General features: G+C 35.4%; 1 protein-coding gene and 1 long non-coding RNA gene across 2 annotated transcripts in view; one reads left to right on the top strand and one right to left on the bottom strand.

The window, feature by feature from the left end:
• LOC139789622 (uncharacterized) overlaps positions 1-1,546 on the top strand; it is a 51,702-nt gene extending 50,156 nt beyond the window's left edge. Inside the window, exon 5 of the long non-coding RNA XR_011723205.1 lies at positions 1,464-1,546. This is a non-coding gene — a long non-coding RNA (uncharacterized lncRNA). The remainder of the gene's footprint in view (positions 1-1,463) is intronic.
• RORB (RAR related orphan receptor B) overlaps positions 1-21,743 on the bottom strand; it is a 131,036-nt gene that overhangs the window by 45,339 nt on the left and 63,954 nt on the right. The gene's annotated exons all lie outside the window — the stretch shown is intronic.

Genomic DNA, 21,743 nt, shown 5'->3' with positions numbered 1-21,743 from the left:
ACAAAAATGCACTTCAAAGCCAGAAATCAGTACATATGGTGGCATATGTGAAAAGTCTATTAAATTTGTATCCTGTGTGCACCTTTCACAAAGGAATTTGATTTGCTTTTGTAACCACTGTTAACAGCTTCCTTAAAAATTACCTCTCGGGATACTGTACTGAAAGATGGCATTTTACATTAAAAGTTATAAAGATGTGACTTAAAAATGACTTAAAGACCATGTTAAGATATGCAAGGTGGTAAATAATGGCTTTTGCAAACTTCAAAAGACATTATTTTCCAACTATTCCCCCTGATAAGGAAGACATCTGAAAATGATGTGTAACAAAGATATGTTTTGAATGGTAAGTATTCTGCTGTGGAAACCACATATAAAATAAAATAATTCTTTACCTTTATCAGATAGATTAATACCTCGTTTGTCAGACTAAGACATCTGATTGCCTAACCACAGCCCTGTTATAAGCTAACTCCCCTTCATATTTGAAAATGCAAACCTGCAATATGGTTTAAATTTTAGTTACTTTAATTGATCTTATCCCAATTTCTTCCCCAAATATTACATCCTCAGCATGTCTTTTTATACTTGTATGACTTACTGACACAAGCCAATGTCAGAATAGATATTTTTTCTGGAAATTTAGTTCTGGACATGTTATTTCATCTAATACTGAAAATTAAGCACAAAAGGTAGCCCAGTACAAACCAGAGAAATAGATACAGTGAGTCATCTGAACATGTACATTTAATTACAGAAAACCCAAGGGACTTTCAGGAAGCACAGAATTTCAAGCACTAAAGAGTGAGGACCATGAACAAAGTTCTGGGAATGGTATAACAGAAGTAGGGAATGTTATTTTGCACATCAATAAGTAAAATTCTTTTCATCATAGACGAAGTGCTTATTTTCAACCCCGGCTCTCAGCATTCCTATTTTGTTGAATGCATGTCATTCCTGGAATCTCTGTGAATCTATTTGTTTAGTTACAACTAAATATGCTTGATTATATATGTGTGTATATATAAAAAAAATACTTGTTTTCTGACTACCTTACTCAATATATCATCAGGAAAATTTTAGCTGGTTTGACTACTACAATCAAATTCTTTAGTTAATAGTACTTTGGTGAATAAACCACATGACCAAAAAAAAAAAAAAAAGAAAAAACAAACCATTTTTGTTACTGAAATATATTGTATATTTGCAGTCCTGATAAACCACAAATTAATGCAGTCTTTGATGTTAAATGTTTTAGAGCTAAAAGCTTTGTGACAAAATAGCTATCTCTAATGCTCAAAGAAAAGTTGAGAGGGAAGAATATATAAGCATAATTTATGGAGTTTTTTGTTTTGGTTTGGTTTGGTTTTTGTTTGTTTGTTTGCTAATGAGCATGATTCAGTAGCAGTAGCCTTCTTTAAAATGGGAGTTGGCTTCTTTTTCTTTTTTTCCTTTTAAACCAGGAAATTATCAAGCTTACTGGCTGACAGAAAGAAGGGATGGGGCAACGTGTTTCTGTTGGTAGAGGTTTTGTTTCTGAGTTGCAGTAAGTAAATGGGAGTTGCACTATGTAAATTCAACACACCCAAGTAGAATTAGAGCAGTACAGAAAAAAAGAGAATCTAACTTGCATTTGCTGAAACATTAAGTAAGAGCCACTCAATAGAATAATTTACCTTAATCACTTTCCTTACAATACCTTCCCTTGTTCATTAGGCACAATAGAACTCCTACAAGGTGAAACAACAAGAAACATAGGCAACAACAAGCAATAACAATAAATAATAAAAGTGATTTCAGTCTGAAAGGACTTCTGATGTTCCCTTTTTAAAGAATTCTGAATTTGTTAATTTTTTTAATCATCACTATGGATTTTCACATTTGCATATTTTTATTTAAAATCTTTGTCCCATCTTTTGAAAAACAATCAGATCATCTGGAGATATTCTTATATTTGCATCTGTTGCAGTTAAAAAAATGTTATACTTCCCAACTGTCTACTTACAAATTTAATCAGCCAATTTTTAACACAGAAGAAGAAATTAACCTTCAGTAAATTTCCAAGTCAAGTTGTCTCTAGGAAAGATTTGGTTTAGCATAATTAATATTTCCCCATTTATTCTTAACTGGAATACCTCATGTTGTTAAGGAAGTGAAGAACAAAAATGTTTCAACTCACCAGTTGCATCTGGTTTTATTCTGGATTGAATATCACACATATTGTCGTAAATAAATTAAGATTTGTAGGAGCAGAACAGTATTCTTCCCACTACCCTACTTATTAACAGTTACACCTGCGCTGTTGCAAAAGTAGTATTAACAGACTGCATTAACAGGATTACATGGAAGAAGTGATCAAGGAATAGACTATTCCATTTCACTAAGGAAGGGAGGAAGACTGCTGCAGGAACGAAGTAATGAAACAACGTCTTCTCTTGATACTGTCTTCATGTAGGATGCCTACTACGGCCCCATAATGTAATAATAATACTTCTTTTGTGGAAATTATGAAAAGAAAACGTTGCTTTCCTTTTCCATCTTGTGAAATATCATCTTTTAACAATTACAGTGAGAACTAAAAGGTTTTTTTTTTTTTACATTTTTTTTAGATGTCATGTGGCAGATCTGTCTCAACCCTCCCTGCTGCACACCTGTTACACTAAAGGAGTATCATCCACCCTTTTTTGACATGGACAGTAGAATTTTTAGGGGTAAGCTCTCACTGTGGCTCTCTGATAGAGTAGCTAATAGCCTGGAACTACTATTTTTTTTCTTTTTCCTAGGCTTCCACCTTGGCTAGAATTGCATCCTGGTTGCAGGTTACGCTTGCAAGGACATGCAGTTTATGTTCTGCCCAACACAATACAAACACTGAGCACCACAAGCTTTACACAGGCTATCTGTCAAAAACAAAACAAGGGAGAGCAAGATAAAAGAAGAAAGCACTTTTATAAGACAGCCAATGCATTAAACACGGTGCCTCTTGCTAATTTACTTTTTCCTTGGGAGCCTTTGTGGGTTTTCTGTACTTGGAAAGAATTCCCCTCACCTCACCATTATACATTCCCAGGGTTTTTTGCTGGAAGTGTTCTTCCAAGTTATCTAATTTCCAGGTGACTTTTCCTTGCAAAAACATTTTCTCATGTCCCAGCCATTTCCATAAAGCAGTTGTTGAAATAAGAGTTTATTCAGATTTTTACCAGTTCTTCCCTACTGACTCTGCCTATTCATTCCTTTGGAGTTTGTGCCAGTGGTAAGACAGAAAGAACTTAATTTCCAGGATTCAATAAGCCTGGTAGAGAGAGAAGGCTGTTAATCCTATATATTATTAAAAAAAAAAAAAAAAAAAAAAAAGATTTTAAAAATAGCCAGCATCTCAGCCACATTGATCTGAATGCTTTCCTGTCAGATACAACAATTGAGGAATTTTCAAAAAAACAAACTAAGGCAAGGGGAAATATTGGGGGGAGAGTTCCAAAGTTTATGAAAATAAGGAGAAATATTGAAGATTAGGAGAAGTACAGAAAACAAACAAACACATGAGCTAGTAATAGTCAGCCTAAGAAAATATTTTTCCAATAATTAGGAAAACATTATTTGAAGGATAATAAGAAACAGGATGAGTTAATTACTTATAATAACTAATTCAAATCTTCATAAACATTGCACAGCTATTTTTTATGTGACTGTTCCTAGAACCAGTCACGCAGGCTTCATGCAATGCTGTGGGATTATAATCTTAAATGAAGTCCCAAACTCATGGCCTGCTACATTTCAGATTAATAAAAATTCCCTGGCTTGCTAAAAGACCAGGAATTGCCCTCTCTTATTTCATAAATAGAGGCCTTTGATGTTATAGGGCATAATTTTTCTTGACTGGATAAATAATTAGTGTATAATTTTCCTCCTGTTGTAACAGCATTTCATTCTGCTGAAGTAGTGATTGCCTAACAAGATTTTTTAAGTCTCAGTGTTTCATAATATGTTACATTTCCCTATTAGACACAGCACTTCCCTCTCAGATAAAAAACATGGATCAAAGACATGGCCAAAAGAAACGAGCAAGATTTAAGAGTTCTTTTTCCCATTTCTCCCTCTCTAATTTGTGTAATTGAAAATTAGTTCTGCATGAGTCAGAAAGAAATCAATAGATTGCTGCCAAGTATTACAGACCTTTCTGATGCAGGAATTAGTATCTAACTGGTTCACAATTACAAATGCACTGGCTCTCAAATCAAGAATTATCACTTGAGTACCAGCCTAATAAATCACCCACTATGCCCTACTGGGGGTGTTCTGCCTGTACAGGAATCAGGGCAGACTGAATATGGACAGAGAAATCTCAGGCAGTAAAATGAAGTCCTCATTTTTAGTAAGAACTCAGTTCTAGAATAAAGTGGTGTGTCTTACAAACAAAAGTTCTTACAAAAATTTAATGACATGACATAGTTTTTAATTCTAAGAAAGTTTTGATATCCATACATTGCAGCCTGCCTTTTGACGAGGAAGCTGTTTTATGAGCTGTCTTAATAGCCTGAACTAACAGACAATCTGAATAAAAGGATCGTCGTGCACTTAGTTTTCTTTTTTAATTTTTCAGCACAAAATGAGGGCTGAATCACACAACAGTCTGGGTTGGAAGGGACCTTTAAAAGAAATCTAGTCCAACCTTCCTGCAACGAGAATGAAATGGTCCAGTTTGTACATTCATGAAAAGGTGTTGCCTGTGTTGGTTTCTGCCTGATGACCTTCAACAGAAAAGAAAACTTTAGTAAGATAAACATTTTTAAGATCAGGAGAGAAAGAAATGTGATACCAAGAATGCTATGGAACACAGCATTATTCCTCTCATCAGTCTAATTTGCTCAACAATTTACAGCATCGTACAACAGGCTAAGTCACAGGATTAAGTGTGGAAAAGAGGAATGTAAACAATTCATCCCAGTAATTTAGAAAGAAATTAAACTATAAAACTGTTGTACAGAAACAGGTTATTGCACTAAAGTTACAAAAAAAGAAGAAAAAAAAAAAGAAGTCAAACAAACCAAACTGAAAAGTCTCAACAAAAACACCCTCCTGAGAGACAGATATTCAAACTCAAAACGGTAACTGATTGGCTACTACAGTTCTTCACAGAAACTACAAATACTTGAGGGCATGGTCTGCTGGAGCCACCCCATGCACTTCATTAGCTCCGGGAGTCCTTCAGCTGTTGTAGGTAAATCTGTTCCAGGTGACAGCTCTAGTAACAATGGTTTGCCTAAACCAAAGACAACCTGGCAACTGCTTTAGAGACCAAAGATGTGAAAATGAGTTAAGGCACAAAGGGCTTCACTCCTATCCTGCTACCTTGCTCTTGTCTCCACAGAAAGAAACTTTTTTTCTCTTGCTGTTCTTTCTGATTTTTTCAAAGGGGGAATGAAAAGAATGTGTGTGTGTGTGTGTGTGTGTGTGTGTGAGTGAGTGAGTATGCAGGCAAGATGGTACTGGTTCAGAACCTCATTTGGTGTGAACTTGTACAGGGCTGCTGTAGTCAGTGGAGCTGTGCCAAATTATGTTAACTGTGGGTCAGGTCCTCTTCTCACTTATTCCTGAATTACAAAACAGTTGAAAACTAAAGGAAACTAAGGAAAAGAGTGCCATTAAAGAGGAGATAGGTAACTGTATCACTCTGCTCCTGAAGGCTGCATATGGCACATCCCCTGGTCTTACTGCCAGAACTATAGGAAATTGAGCAGCAGCTTCTATGTTGTGGCCCTGCACAATTTCAAAGAAGGTGCTTCTGTTGTTTCATTTTAGGAAGTAGGTATTGTCCTTGGGGAATGTAATGAGATGAACCTTGTTCTCTTTTGCTTTGTATATTCTTCAGCCATGCAAGCTCTGATCCACCTTGCAGATGTCCTTTCGGATGCTGGCCTTCCTCCCTTGTGGATACAGGACAGAAAAGAAAGTCTTGCAGCATCCTGAAATCTTGTGATCTCTAAAGTTAAGGGTCTGCAGCCCTGGGGACCTTTCAACAATATGAAGCAAGTTCTATTCTACTTTCAAGCTAAAGAGACAAAAATGGTGATGCTACCTCCTGGATTATAGAAAAATCAATATAAATGTATCAAGAATCCAGGTTCTTTAAGCAGGGCTGCTATATGTTGGAGAATCAGAGCAAAAGGATTAGTACAAGGAATCAGTATCAGGGCTTTCTGGTTCTCTTTTCCTTTTATTTATTTTTTTTTTCCTGGTGAAAAAAGATACTGGGTGAAGGGGAAGCCATCAATGAGAAGGAGCATGTTCTAAAGGTGTATTAGTCCACTCCGTGGTGCATTTTAAGTTCAAAGGCTTTAGAAATTATAAGAGAGGCTATACCTTTATGTGCAGAAAAGACAGATCTTTGGAGAACCTTAACATTAAGGTGACAGATTTCCTCTGATGCTATGACCCCTAATGGCTTTAAAAAACATTGAATGAGTTTTAAGAACTAAGGATTAGATGATTATCCAAAGAAAATTTGAAGAAAATCATGGAAATAGTAGGAAATAGTATTCTTGAACCAAACTGAAAGTAGTGACCTCAGATTTTTAACTTATGATACTATCCCTGCAGAAACTTGCAGCATGCAGGTAACTTGTTCTGAGTGATTTTTTTGTCTCACCACTTCATTTTTTCACCTTCCAAGGAGTGAGAGACCTCTTTCAATAAAACAGTATCTTCCCTAGAATGGATGCTTTATTTCCTCGGCATGTACAAAGAGAAATTTATGGATAAATCTATTCAGAAGTGTCAGGTACTTTAGAATTTTACAGTCCACTTAATCAGACTATCAAAATTTTTCGGTAGGATATGCCTGATTTTCTGAATAATTACCACTGTTTTCATGATTTCAGACCTCATGTGCCATGTATCTTTTATGACAGTCTCCTGCTACTGGATTTTAGAAACGGAGCAAGTTGTTTGTCATTGGCTATTGCCTGTGGAACTACTGATTATTTCTCAAGATTCATATTCTTTCTCTAGTGTGACCACAGCCAGCAGTTCTATGAAGATTATTTAACTGAGTTCTTCTGGGAGTGGCCACCTGAAACAGCAGTGCAATTAGGCATATATTTTTTATGCCTGCAGATCACTAGAACTACTACTAATATTAGTATTACTTTGGACATAAACAGCGCATTATTTTCCACCCTACATGCCATATATTATAAATTTCAGTACTTCTGTACAAAGAGGTGACTCATTCTGCGTTTAGACACATATCCAAAGATGTGAAGCACTGAACAGTCTCAGGCAACATGCTATGCTCCAACCTTCATTGGTTGCCCGATTTATTTATATTTTTACCATGATTAAAATTGTCAGCAAATGTGACCCACTTTCTGAGAAGTAGGAATACTTTCATGGCTGCTTTCAGGTTGAACCCACTAATCTGTACTACTCACTTTTGGCTTGATAGTTTGAGCATGAATGACATAGTTTAGTTGTTTAAAAGTAGATTTATTTGCCTGCATAGGGTAAATAAACATCCCAAATGCCTGCCTTTTACATAAATTATTTTACAATGAAGGCAGCAAAAAAGGCTCACAGTGCTTTCTGCCACAAATCAAAGCATAATTCTCCATTTAATTGTATATGCTATTGTCCCTCCTTTGCCGTCCACTCTGACTCGAATGAGCGTGCCAGCTGTTTGCCCATCTCTCTTCTTCCCTTAGACTGATATACCCGACTCATCTCAACCTTTTTTTCAGGATTCTAGGAGCTGATGAATATCATAAATGAAAAATCCAGGCTATTCTGGAGTCTTCTCAGAATAAATAAAAAAACTTGCTCTGGTTAACTCACCATAAACACATGAAAGCTTCATGAGAAAGTTGTCAATTAAACTTCCATACAAACAGGGGATGAGGTGAGGGAAAAGTAAGATTTAAGCATATTTTAGATTGTCTCTTTGTGGGTCTCCTAAGCTTATGAGGCCTCATTCTCTTCCCTAAGTCTCTGTGCCACCACAATACATTACAGCTCTCTGGAGCAAGAGAACGACTGCCCAGTGAGAACAGGGCTGACCTGTTATGTAAAGCTGTGGTTTACACAGACTTGTGTCTCACAAGAAAAGCAGAGATAAATCTAAGGTGGAATTTTTTTTTTTCTTTAAGGATTGCTTTCTACAGTTTCTTGCAAAGCAGAAAAAACAGGAACCCAAAGATTAATCTGTAATTACTGATGTGAGCTGTCAAGAAGAGTAACCCCCTACATCTTGCAAATAAGAAGCGAAGCAGAAGGTTTTAACTAAGTTTGGTCATTAAATAAATCATATGAAAATGAAATATTTTCAAGGTTTTTCTATTATCTGATGAAAGTCTTAAATTTAATACTTCAAGCAAAATGTGAACTGAAACCTTTAGGTTTTTCTCCCATAAACTACTGTGACTGCACACTTTAGATTTTCTGGATTATACTCTATCATGTCTCATTGGGAGCTTAATAAAATGGGACAATTTATATTCCAGTGACACCAATCACCTTGAATATGTTAGGGAGGCCAGTGTAACTACACATAGTTCCAACTGAGACCTTGGGGTTCCCACTTTAATGTAAAGAAACAACAAAATGTCTCTATCACCTCTGCATTTTAGGCATCAGTAAATGGATTCTGATTGGCAGCAAGGGTGCTTCTGCTCTGCTTGTATCACCTCCCTTCAGTCAGCCAACCCCAAATATTGGAAACACTGGGGTGAAACGACCCACAGCAGAAATATTTTGGTGGGAATCTTGAACTTCTCATGAGTTTTGTGCTACACCTAGCTGGAGGAGGATGGGGTTCTGCATTTTATATTAAACTCAAATGAGAACACTGCCTACCACCCTACACGGTAAGCCACCAAGAAGCATCACTGCTCATCTCATGCTTATTAATAATGCACAACAGAACATCAAACCTTTCTAAAACAACAAGCCCAGAATTCTGCTTTAATACCTCTGTCAGCACTTCTTTGCACTCCTGAAGATGTGGATTGTGCTTTTGACAGAAAAAGCGAGTGCTTTTAAGTCACTCTTCTGAACACCACCACAGACTTCAGTTTCCAAGTGCAGCATGTGAATAATAGATGCAGAGGTCAAAAGATTTAAAAATAATGAAAAAAGTTATTACTTACTAAAGATCAGTTCTGTTGCAAGCAGGATATATTTAGCTGAGGGTGAGCAAGACCGACCCAATATACAGTGCTGCTTTTTTAGCCATTGCATTCATTACCTTCTCCTAAAATATGAGAAAGGTTGTGGCACTGACCTTGAAAATACTTCAGGAAAGCATGGAATGGAGTGGAGAGAAACTGTAATCAGTATAACAACTTCATTCTTGTTGGTGATATGAAAAAGATATTCACCAACACTGAGATAGATTAGGGCCAGAGCAAAAAACTCAGAAGAACTAAAATTCCTGGTTTTGGTGCTGAGACACCTATATTAGAGAACAGTTTGATTCAAAAAGGAATTAGATAACTTGTATGACTTGCCTACATGTGTCTACAAGGTATAGGCACTCCAGCACTTTGGCATTTTTTCTGGCAGTTTGTGGTCTGGTCACACAGAAAAGCTGGAGAAGAAAAGGAAATATCTCTAAGTGCCTATTCTCAAGAGCAACCAGCCAATACAATTTTACCGGTCTCATCAGAATATAGGGGAAGTAGTGAGTTAGCTTTCCTTATACAATTATCAGATGCACCAAATGAAAGTGTCTGCTTACAGTAGTATTCATGTCCATCTGCATGAAGTACCTGACTTCACCTGGCAAAACTTTAATGAATTTCTAACTTCTCTAACTTCATCAACACTGAACAGAATACAGCTTCGTTATCCTAGATGTAAAAACAGATGATGGTCTTGTTTCTCTGTTTGGTCAAAGCTACAGGGTAAAGGAGAACCTGTTTTTAAATCCATGTCTAGCAGTATCTGGGGTGTGGTCACATCTGAGACAAAGTGCAATAGCTTATAAGCCACGAACAGTGATATAGATCAAGAAATGAAAAATGTTCTTGCAACACAGAACTTCGGGGACATTTAGTTAATTAAGGAAATATGTCTGGTGTACTATGAACAATGTCAGAACATTTTCACAAGACACACTGAGAGCCCCTCATCCCTTTCAGCAGTTGATAAAGCATATCACCATCTATGGGATAAAAGGAAAAATCAATATCAAATGAATCACGAATACAGCTTCCTGCCATGGTAGTGAAATAATACATCTTTGTCAGAAGCCTTTCATATGACCATTTTAAAATAAATGAGAAGAAGCTGTAAGGAGAGAAGACACCACCTTTAGAACTGTGGTATTATTGTAAAGTTTTTTGCCACTGTTGTACTCTTCTGTTATTAGGTTCGGTGTGCTTCTCAGGTTTCTCCTTCCAGAAAGTCAACAAATTTTTCAGAAATGAAATATAAAACTTTAACATCTACTTCTTAGATTGAAAAAAACCCCTCAAAATAAAATAAATTTGGCACAAAACTGAGATCCTTTGTTAGTCATCTTCCTAAAGCATAAAAACACATGGCTAGCAGATTCTGGTTTTCTAGGCCATGAAATACAACACTTCGTCAGTCAGTTTTGATTGTTCTTGAAAACACTAGAATTATTAGATGCAAATCTTTTATATCCTAATGATACAGGATAGATGATGAAATTTAAGAATCCAGAAAGAAAAGTACAATGAAAAATATGTTTCTTGGAATTTTTAATTCTGACGTGTACCTAGACAAGACACATCTACTTGTCTAACTAAAAGTGAAGGATTTCCCACTTGAGGTGCTATGACTGGGAACTTAATTAGCCTTAAAAAGTTAAATGAAGGGTACAGCAGAACAGCCATATTTATCAAGGTTAAGTAGTAAGATATGTTTGCTGTATTGTTAAATATGGAGCTACAGTCTTTTTACTATTGTCAGAAATAGCATTTCTGTTACAAATGCTGGGGTTTTTTTTGGTTGTTTTTTTTTTTTTTTTTTGGTTGTTTTTTTTTTTAATGGTATGGTATACTCTGTTCTGCCCTTTTTATCCAATTTTCTTCTGTCTACAAATGAGCTTTCTGAGGGGGAAAAAGTGTTTATCATCTGCCCCTTTGCACAGTTCTCATGCATAATGCAATTACTGTGATCTTCTGCACCTCAAAAGTGCAGACATTTCCCATAACTACACAGAGAAAAAGAAAATTACCAAAATTCAAATTACTGTACAAGAGACAGACCTTACTAACATAGCTCTTATTACTGGAGATGACAGTGAATAACTATAGATAGCATTAGTATTTCCAGTTCAGGTGGTTATATGTTTTATTATTAACTAGCCTTACCTCATGTTCCCTTGGACACTAATGATTTTTGATCATGTGACTCAGAAGATCTGAGCAAAACTGTAATATTGGTCCCAGTGGGAATTACTTTACTAGGTAAGAGGAAAACAAAATGCTAGGGATATATGCCATAACTGCAGCCTGTGTTAACACCTTCTTCAGTGTAGCTTTAGATGTTAGAGCAAAAAAGTCAAAAGAAACATAAAATTATGCAATATTTGGAGTTTTTCCTCTTACTCTATTAGCAATTATTGCTAAGCAAATCTGGCTTTCAGAAACAAATGTTAACCTTTGCAAAAATATGCTGGAAAAGCACTATTTAATATAGTTAATTGGAAAATTGTTATAACTGGTAAAAATCATAAGCATTAAAAAAAAAAGAAAGAAAAGCAATTCAAAGCAGATGTTTTCAATATGTGTACCTGAAACCTTTTATAACAAAGTTCTCTCTCCACATCATCGATCTAAAGCTTTAATTGGCAGACAGTAAAGTCTGATGGGAAAATAATGGTCTTTTAAATACCTGGGAATGAAAAGCAAATTGAGTTAGCACAGTGTAAGAGGTAAGTAATTACATAATGTCAATCCTGTTTTATACAGTTCAGTCTTTAAACAGCAGGCAAAAAAAAGACATGTCTGGAAAAAAATATGAATCTCCTTGCTTCAAGTGACTTGTGCTCCTTTTCCAATAAAATGTTAGGGCTATTATGTGTAACAGCAGGCTCTTTGCTTAAGGGTTTCTCAAACATGGCTGCTGCTAACACTGTTAGGTTTTGACTATTTAAATTTTTCTCTTCCTCTTGTCAAATTCAAATTCAGTCACTAGATTTGAGAGTGTAAGTCACACCGGTCAGCTCTGCAAAAAGAATTTCTATTATCTCAGAGAAAAACCCCCGCAAAAAGCAGTCATAAAGTTCAGAGCCTCATTAATCACTAAAAAAACCCAAAGCAAAACACAGTAAAGGGGTGTTTTAGCTGGTTTATGTCTCAGCTTTTCCCTGATTCTGAACTTCTCAATTTTCTGTATCTTTTGTGTTTGTACCATCACTTGCTTTTATGCCACATATGTTGCTTCAGCAGGATTTCACTTAAAAGACTCAGCATCAGAGAAGGGATCTACAAAGGGAAAAAGAACTAACAGGAAGCCAGGTCAGTTATTTTTTCTATTCAAAATGGTCATGTGGTAGTGTAAGGTTTCCAGGAGCTCTTGCCTGTTAGTTTAACCTTGAGCATTTTGCATTTGCAAACTTTTAATTTAGTTTGTCCCAAGTGCAAGGATTGCTCAACAGGAATCACTCATCTCCACTCTATTTAGGAAAAAGGAGATGACCCTGGATCACAATGATACACTTACTTGAGCAAAATTTGATTATGTGGGAAGACATGATCTTAGAATCCTTTGTGTAAGTAATGCACCTAAGTATATTCTCAAAAGGAACACAGACACTGAGTTTATAAAGAAATACATAAGAGTGATTACAATCAGGATTTTCTTTTATTATAGACCTTCACTGTTCCTCTTGCCAGAGTGTATGCAACTAAATTATGGTATGGTAGTGGGTATTTCAAAAGTTCTTAACTTTTGACCACCTGGTTTTCTTCAAAGAGGATTGGGTTGTATGTTTAGGGTCATGGTGCATTTGAATCTTTTGTTCCATCAAAGTGCCTACAGGCAGATAGACAAATTCAGCCCTGTTGCTTGCTTTCTTTCTTGTCTTTCTGCTGTCTTCCCCACACCTAAAGTACCTATCTTAAGCTTGAATTTTGCTTGCCACTTCCTTTCCTGAAAGTTCTCATGGATTTTATAAGAACATATATAGAAATATATTTCCTCTTTCTCTCTTGTAGAAGTCAAATTCATTAATAGTTTCTTTTAAACTCCTTTTTCAACAAACAAACAAGCAAACAAAAAAAGGGAGACTCTCCCAATTTTCTTTGTTACTGCCTGACAGTTACTCTGTCAGAGTTACTGCATGACAGCTACTCTGACTCAGTATACCAGGTAAAATTTTGGAAGTGGATGACTTCCACTGCTGGGATCATCTGACCGCCTCTTCACCATTGTGCCAATGACTCACACTTGCTCACCTCCTCTGTATGCTGGTCAATCAATGCAAGTATGTTGCATAGCATACTGAGATTTTTCCTGCATTTCTTTTCAAGCCCTTCAAAAATGTATACAAATTCCAGTTCCTTTGTTGTTCATTAGCAAGTAACTACAGAGTAACAGTTCAGCTCTTCACATGTGAAAATATTATAGAAGCAGTTCTTGGTAAATATATTCAAAAGAATTTTTTTGACATATAGGCCACAAGCAGTCATAGGAAAAATAAAAAGCTATTCGAAGAGGTCAGATTTACAAGGCTATACCTGCTGTGCTTTAGTATTCAAAATGTATTAGAGAGGCTCATAATGCAACCTGCCAACAAAATTCCTTCAGATTCCAAGTATTATTTGTTTTGAATTAAAATTGTCAAGGAAAATAACATATAGTGAGCAACAAAGACTTAAATGCCCAGTGTTGTGAAGACAATTTTCACCAATCACCTGGAAGGGAGTACCTGTTACACAGACTTACATGAAGAATTGATTAGGGATCTTGAAGTAATGATCATACTACATTTGCTAATTATGTTTTTGTTGACCTTAAATACTTAAAAGGGTTTCTTTTTCAAACCTAATACATAGTTAAGCTTTTTCTTTATAGAAACGTAAAAACAAATGTGAACCAATCAACTTTTCTAGAATAATTTTTTATTGAAAACAACTTTCTCCAATAACTTTTCTAGAACAGAACTTCATTTGTATGTGTTTGGGGAGAAGTTACAGACTTAATCAAGAAAAACATCCTAATTGCTAGGTAGCTGAAACATGTAATGACTGAAGGTATTTCAGTTCCATAGGTCTCCCGAGATCACATAGTGCAATGGGAGGTATGAATGTTTCTGCTGATAAAGACATTTGGTCTGTAGGCAAACACATACACTAAGAAACTTCTGACAGCTGGAAAATCAGCTATGCATAACTCAAACCAAATACCCATATTTGCTTTTTAATCGTTGATATCTTCTTATTCTTCAAAAGAATTCCTTTCACCTTAATGTTTACTGTGGACACCAGCCAATACAGAATACACTGAATTCCATTAATTTATTAAATAATATTATTGTGGCTGCTTCATTTTTCATTAGTTAAGTGAGCAGACAAAACAAATTTGTAGTAGAGGTTAAAAGCCTCTCAATAAATAATCTTAGGAGTCTCACTTTTAAAAGTGACATAGAGCTTTTGAGAGCCTGTGGGAGACTTGCCTGTCATTTCAGTGGGCACGAGTTAATGAAGAGCTGGTAGTACTAAGTAGCTTTTGGTTTGGTGCCACACACTAGTTTTGGCTGCTGGTGTCAAAAAACACTTTTCAGAATTTGAGTAGACAGACTTAACTCTTTTATAAAGTTGATGTAATTTAAATCCTGAGCTTTCTGAACTACTTCTGAAAATGGCACCCAGAGCTTGAAGACCTTCATCCCCTACCTGACTGAAAATCATTTCTGTACAGACACCTGAAAAATTCTCTTTGCAGTGATATTTCTATAGTAGATGAAGACAAGTAAGGCCTGGAGAAAGAATAAAGCTGTGAATATAATCAAATCTATACTAGTATTAGTGGTGGTATTAATCTTTAAGAGAAATTATATTATTATAAGGAAACTGTTTTCGAGCCAAACAACGATTTCTCCTTAAGGAGAGTCAAATGTTTATAGACTTGAATGCAGAATCAGGAAGGAAATAGGGACTATGACACTCCCTTTTACCCAATTTATTGGCAAATGATTGTTGCATGCTTGCAGGGTAAGTATTTCTTGTTGCCTTAGGGATTTGAAGGCACATCTCTTTTGTAAATTGCTTAACATGCTCCAGCAAAGTCTAAAATTGGATTTCCATCTCAGAGCCAAACTGTCTCATTTCTTAGGCTAGAAAAGTTTTCTCACATACCAGGACATCATAATTTCACTATATATCATGTTTAGTGTGTCAAAATACACTGGGTGCAGGAGGGTAGCAATTTGGTTTGAGCAACATGGATTTTACATATGAATTCACTTCAGAAGGCAAAAGTAAAGACTTCTGTACTAATTTTCTGACTGACCCTGTGTGCAGGGTGCCTTTGTCAGCCATTCAGTGTGGGTAGAAAAAGAATCATGTGCCTGAGCCATTCCTATCTGAACTACCCAGTTTAGAAGAAGGTTACAATTTAAATTCAGACAGTGATTCTTCTTAGTTTTCAATGTTTAGCAAAATTTTTAAATTTTATTTTTTTTGGAAAAGGACATTGCTCAGTTTAACCATTCTGAGGCAAACAAAAAAGCAGCTTCTTTCTTTACAGATTTAAGCAAATAAATAACCGTATGGTTCCAAATTACCTCCGTTGAAATTAGCTAGGCCATTAGAGAAATCTCAGGAGACTTTGAGCTTTTTTTGACATGTGTATTCAGAAGAAAGGTGAGAAGGATAAGCTACCTACAGGACAGAAAGCAGCTGGTAAAGTGAGGATTAATTTTTATTTTAGGGATGATGTTGATTAAAAGGAATAAAGAGGACCTCCCGGAGACCTCCTAAGAAAATCTCTTACTTAATCATATTTTTCCATCTAATCTTTCTGGATTACATTTCAATTAATCTCTAGATGGAGCCTTAGGTTGAGTTGTTTCTTTAAAACACACTCCATTAACAGAGACATCTTTGAGCTTCTTGATTCACAGGTAAGGTTATCAGTTGCTTTAGCTATATGGGAGCTGTATCCTTCTTCAGATGGACAAACTACAGAGTTTAGCACAACTAGTAGCAACTACCACAAGAAATTCTTCTGTGAGATGCTGGGGACAATCTTACTTGTAGGTGCAAATCTATGGCAACTTAGGTATACAGGTCTGCCTAGAAAGCTACCAACAAAAGTCTTTTTCTACTATTCCCTACTATTCTTCCACAGAAGATGATTTTAGAAAGGCAAGAGATTTGTGAAATATAAAATAGCAGGCAAAGCCACATCCTATCCAACAGAAAGTAGGAGGAGGGTTTGTACTAGCATGCTGGGAATAATTAAACTTGGTACTTTATATAACCCTTGAAAAGGGCTATGAAGAACTGCAGGAAAAAAAAGAATTTAAAATTCCATCTTTTTTCAATGCTTTTCTGTTTTGGTTTTGGGTTTTGTTTTGTTGGTTTTTTTATATGTGTGTGTGTTTTTTTTGTTTTGGTTTTGGTTTAGTTTGCTTTTTTTTTTTTTCCCCCATACCATTTTATTTGCATTTCTTCTAATTGCAAGCCCAGAAAGCTCAGAGATGAGAATCAAGCTTTTTTCTTATTCTGTTAATAAGCTAATAAGTGTTATCTAGAAAAATAACCTTTCTTTCTGAATCTACTGTCTTATGGTTAGTCTTCAGTGACATACAAAGTGGAAATTCCTTGCCTGGGTGGCTGTAAGTATCTGAAATTTAACTGTCAACCTGAATCAGCATACAAAAATCAGAACACAAGCAGCAAAAAAAGTGGCAACAGCATGAAAGATTAAAATAAATCCAGTAAAATCTACCTTTTTGGCTAAAGTTACAATAAAATTTGAATGCACAAATTTCAGTCAGAAAAATTCATTTTAGAGGTTCCAATGTAACGGTATTTTAAACAAGCAATGAACCTAAGAACAAAGCATTAATAATATAATGAGAAATTAAAACTCAGAAGATTACCAGTTATCTCTCAGGATTTTAAAACATTTACCTAATTTCATACATAAGCTTTTTTGAACCTGTGTGATTCCCATTTAGCCTATAATGAACTGAAGGCATGTTTTCTACAGAATTAGCCTTCTGAGTAAATCTGTCTTCTACTGATACAGCTTCTACTTCTACTTGTTACCTTGATACATCTAGGAAATAATTTATTTACGCACAGTTTTAAAAGTCTGCTTTCTGTTTCAGGAGTAAGTTGAGAATTTTTAAATGCTCTGTTCTGAAGTCAAAAGCTCAGGTTCATCTCTTTGTTTTCTTAAATTGTATTACTCATTGATATTGTGGTTAGAGGTGCTAAAAGCATTAGAGGTGATTTTGATCACTTGTAGCCGATGCCAGTCACCCAGTGGATTTTTTGCATTTTTATTATGCTGTCCCTTCCCTTGAGGAGGATTCAAGACCTGTTTAAGTTCCTGAATCACACATTAGGTATCAGGCCCTACTACCATCATTTGAGCAATCCAACACTGTTAACAGTTCACACGGTATCACTTTTGGCAATACTGAGAGCTGATATCTGCTGATCAGATACAAATGATTTGAAAGGATGGAGACAATCCTTGTGACAGGTTAGTTTTTCACTACTGCTTTATCATCTCCTGTTTCTAGAGCCTCAGATCAAGAGCCTATTACTGAGTGCTATTAAATATGATGACATAAGAATGTGTCTCTTTTAAGCTCATGACAATATTAACACAAAACTGTGTCAGCATGCATATAAACTCAACATATATATTTAATATAAAATCAATGCCTCTTGTATTTGCCAAATGTGTTTTCTCAGAAACACATTTCTGTGCTTGTGTTCCTCAAATATTACATATCTAAAGTAGCTATATGTTCAAATGAATTGTGAATAAGAAGCTGCCAGCATATATATGATTGCAAGCATTTTTCATACACCATGGAGATCCAAATACTAAACTCAGTGCTCCAAGACATAATGCTGATTTGTGAGTACCCAAAGTATTTTAGATGCATAAATGAATGAATCCTGTACACCCCCATATAGAAGGAGGTTATAATTTCATACACAGTATGGGAAACTTGAAAAAGGTAATTAATGTGCACTGTAGGTTACTTATGTTAATTAGATACATTATTTCTTGCTAGATTGGCAAGAAATTTCACACAAGAAATTTCAGCTTCTGATGTACTTGAACTCAGTATCAAGTGGTAAGCCTCCTATCTTGCTGGACATGCTCAGTGTAAAACTCTCAATTAGATAAACACCAAGCTTAACACATGGTAATTTGTGAGTCCAGAACTCATAAAAGGAACAAAAACAATGAAATCAAAGCATATACTGTGTATGAATATATATTTTTTTACATCTTTTGAAGGCTGTACTGTCATGAATATAATATAATTTGTTTCTACTTAAACCTAACCATCCACTCTACTGATTGACCATTTATCAGCCCTGTTTGACAGGATAAGCTGAAGTGACACGTTAACAACTTAACTGAACTGTCTGCATGAGCTGAAAAATGACTGAGGACAACTCTGTTTATAGACATAACCTTCTATCCATATATACCAGAACAAAGACTTAAGGTTTTTTCGAAAATTTTTAAATAATACCTTTAGTGCATTTGTACAATCACTTTCCATCAATATTGTTAGGGAATGAGGCAAATTGATCACTCCTCACAGTACTGGATGATAAGCATTTCATGCAAAAAAAATATCTGAGTCTCTGCTAATTCACTGTTTTGGGTTTTTTTTATGCGCAGATTGTGGCATGAAATTCACATTGGGCAGTGACCAAGAAAAGAATAGGAGGAAGAGCATTGTTTCAGCCAAACAATTTGAGCTTTTCTTGGCCAGAACAACAGACCAAAGGGAAATGGTAATGGTAATTGCAAACAAAATTAATCCTTGATAACAGGATGCTTAGATGAAGTGTAAATGAACACCTTTATCACTAGGAATGTGTGCCCAGTCTTTACACTGAGCTATCTGGCAATAAACCAATACAGAAGACTGAATCTGAGGGAGAAAATCCAGAGATACTCTTCATTTATCTGAGATAGGATTGTGTAACTGGGGTTGATGTTACACCAATCCATCAAGAGAAAGCTTTAGACATTTATATATATAGCTTCCAAAAAAAGACAGCTGGTGTTAACTCAGTTTGGTGTCAGTCTGATACAACACCATTGCATTCTGCAGTGTCAGTTGCTTACTTGGTCCTGAATGGCTTATTGCAATCTCCAACCTTAATGACAGAGTTCAGAAAGAAATTAGAATTAATGACTACTGTCAGAGCCTGGCTTTAAGGGAATCTTTATGAAGTAATGGGCCTTTCAACTTGAGTAAGATCCTACAATAGAATTTGAGCATTAGTGGGTACAGCCATTTGCTTTTTCTCCCTTCTTTATTAAAAAATAGTCTTCTTAGCTTTCTTTCTTATTCCAAAAATGGCAAAAGGAACAATGTATATTTTCACTAAAAAAGCATAACCGAACCAAGCCCCAAACCAAACAAAAATACCACAGCATATTTATACAGAACAGTAATAGTAACTGCATTGGCTCCAAAATATAAATCAGCAGAACCTGGCCCCAAGGGAACAGATTGATCTGAAAAAGAGAACAAGTGAAAAATGGTGGCTAAAAACATCACTGCATGAAATCAGACTATAGGCTAGTGATGGACTGACAGGTTTATGTTAATGATGGTCCAAACATGGGCCACATTTCATTCACATGGTGTCAGGAAAAGGCCCAGGTGAGAGATATTCAAATATTGAATTTGAGAGAGGTGAGAGATTTTCAAAACCAGAAAGTTTATTAGGAGCTGAATGGCAGAGTAAGTATGTAAAACATACATACAGTAATGTATGTTTCTGTAAGATATTTTTTATTGCCTTTTTCAAAGAATCTTTGGCAATAGTTCATTGACAGTGGATGCTGTCAGTGGATGAGCATAAGCAGTCTATTGTAAACTGTTTTGCACTTGTATCTAAATAATCAAGTAATCATTTAGTTAAGCATTATTTTTGCAAAAATCTTACTTTGAATAAAATATATATTCCATGCAGAAGTACTTCTATGAAAAGAAGCTTAAGAGTTATACACTTTTTGAAGAATGATCCAATAGATGAGGAAGAAATGCTCTAAAATCCACAATGTAGGATAAATATGATAAAGAACAATCTTTAAAAAGTATGACCTGCAAGTTTCACAAAACCAAGATAAAAATAGCCTATAATTTTTAAGAAACAACATCTATGGTCTGTCTTAAAGAAATGAGTTATAACCACCAGAGGCTTTCTTTCACTGAAACAGAAAGTCTCAAGAAAATCAAAGATTTGAGAAAGGGCTCAAACAATTTTTTCTAGCTTGAGATAAACTACAAATATATTTATAATGCTTAGTCCGAATTACTCCTGTGAAAAATGGGATCTTTACAGAAATTGCAAATGGCTATTAAAAAGCTATGTAGGAACAAATGCACTTATTTATATTACATCTTAATAAAAATGTCACAACCACTTTCTGAAAGACCTAGAGCAGCCATATTTCAATACTGAGGATATAAAAATATGTATTTTAATACAGATATAGAACTATTTTATTTTGAATATGTATTATATTAGGCTATAAAGATATAGAGTTATTTTATTTGAATATGTATTATATTAGGCTATCTATTACCAGTGACTAGTAAAATTATGGGGAAGTTACTGGAAACCACTTTAGAGACAACGTAGTCATTGGTCATAGCCATCATAAATTCACATGGAGATTCACAATATCCTGCTTAACCAACTTTATTTCCTTTCATGACCATGTCACCTATTTAGCTGAACAAGGCAAGCCAGGAGATGTAGGTTTTAAAATTTGTTTTAGTTTAGAAAAGCTTTTTATACTGTCTCTCACAGTATACTTCTGGGCAAAAAAGTTCAACACACATGTTCATTAATTGAACACTGAATGAGCAATTGGCTGAAAAAGCCAGTCAGTAAAGCAGGTCAGACTGAAAAATCTATAGTAAATGCAGCCACATCAGACCAATGTCCAGGGCTCGGGAATCATAATCTGTATGAATTTTGACAAGAGCAAGTTCCAGATTCTCCATTTGAGATGGGGTAATCCTGGTTATAAGAAAAAAAAAATAAATTTGTAGACAGAGGACAAGAGGCTGGAGAGCAGTCCATCAGAAGGGGACCCAGGGGTATGGAATGGTGGCAAGTTGAATATATGTGCCCAGGCAGCCAAAAAAGCCAGATATGACCCATGAGTCAAAGTTGTGTTTTTAGCTTTATGTACTGTTTAATAATATTAATGATGCATAAGTTTTGCTAAAACAATACAGCAAAAAAAATTTTGTCCACTGACAAGAGCATGGCTCAAGAACATGTTCATTTCCCATGGTATATATTTACCACAGTGAAAAGTGGTGATGGAAATGAAACACAGGTCACAAGTGAGATTGGCTGAACAACTTTAAGTATTTTAATTTTTTTTTCAAAGTGTCAGAAATCCAGGGGGAAAAATATAGCAAATGTGAATGAAATTATAATGACAGTGAAATATATTCTTGATTAGCCTTGTACTTTGACAGATTTAGATAACCTTAGAGGAGTGAATTGATCAAACAGTCTCTGTTCAAGTACAAA

The sequence above is a fragment of the Heliangelus exortis genome, chromosome Z (assembly GCF_036169615.1).
Source record: "Heliangelus exortis chromosome Z, bHelExo1.hap1, whole genome shotgun sequence".
NCBI classification, from domain to species: Eukaryota; Metazoa; Chordata; class Aves; order Apodiformes; family Trochilidae; genus Heliangelus; species Heliangelus exortis.
The sequence above is the reverse complement of the archived record's forward strand: the minus strand, read 5'-3'. Positions and strand labels throughout refer to the sequence as shown.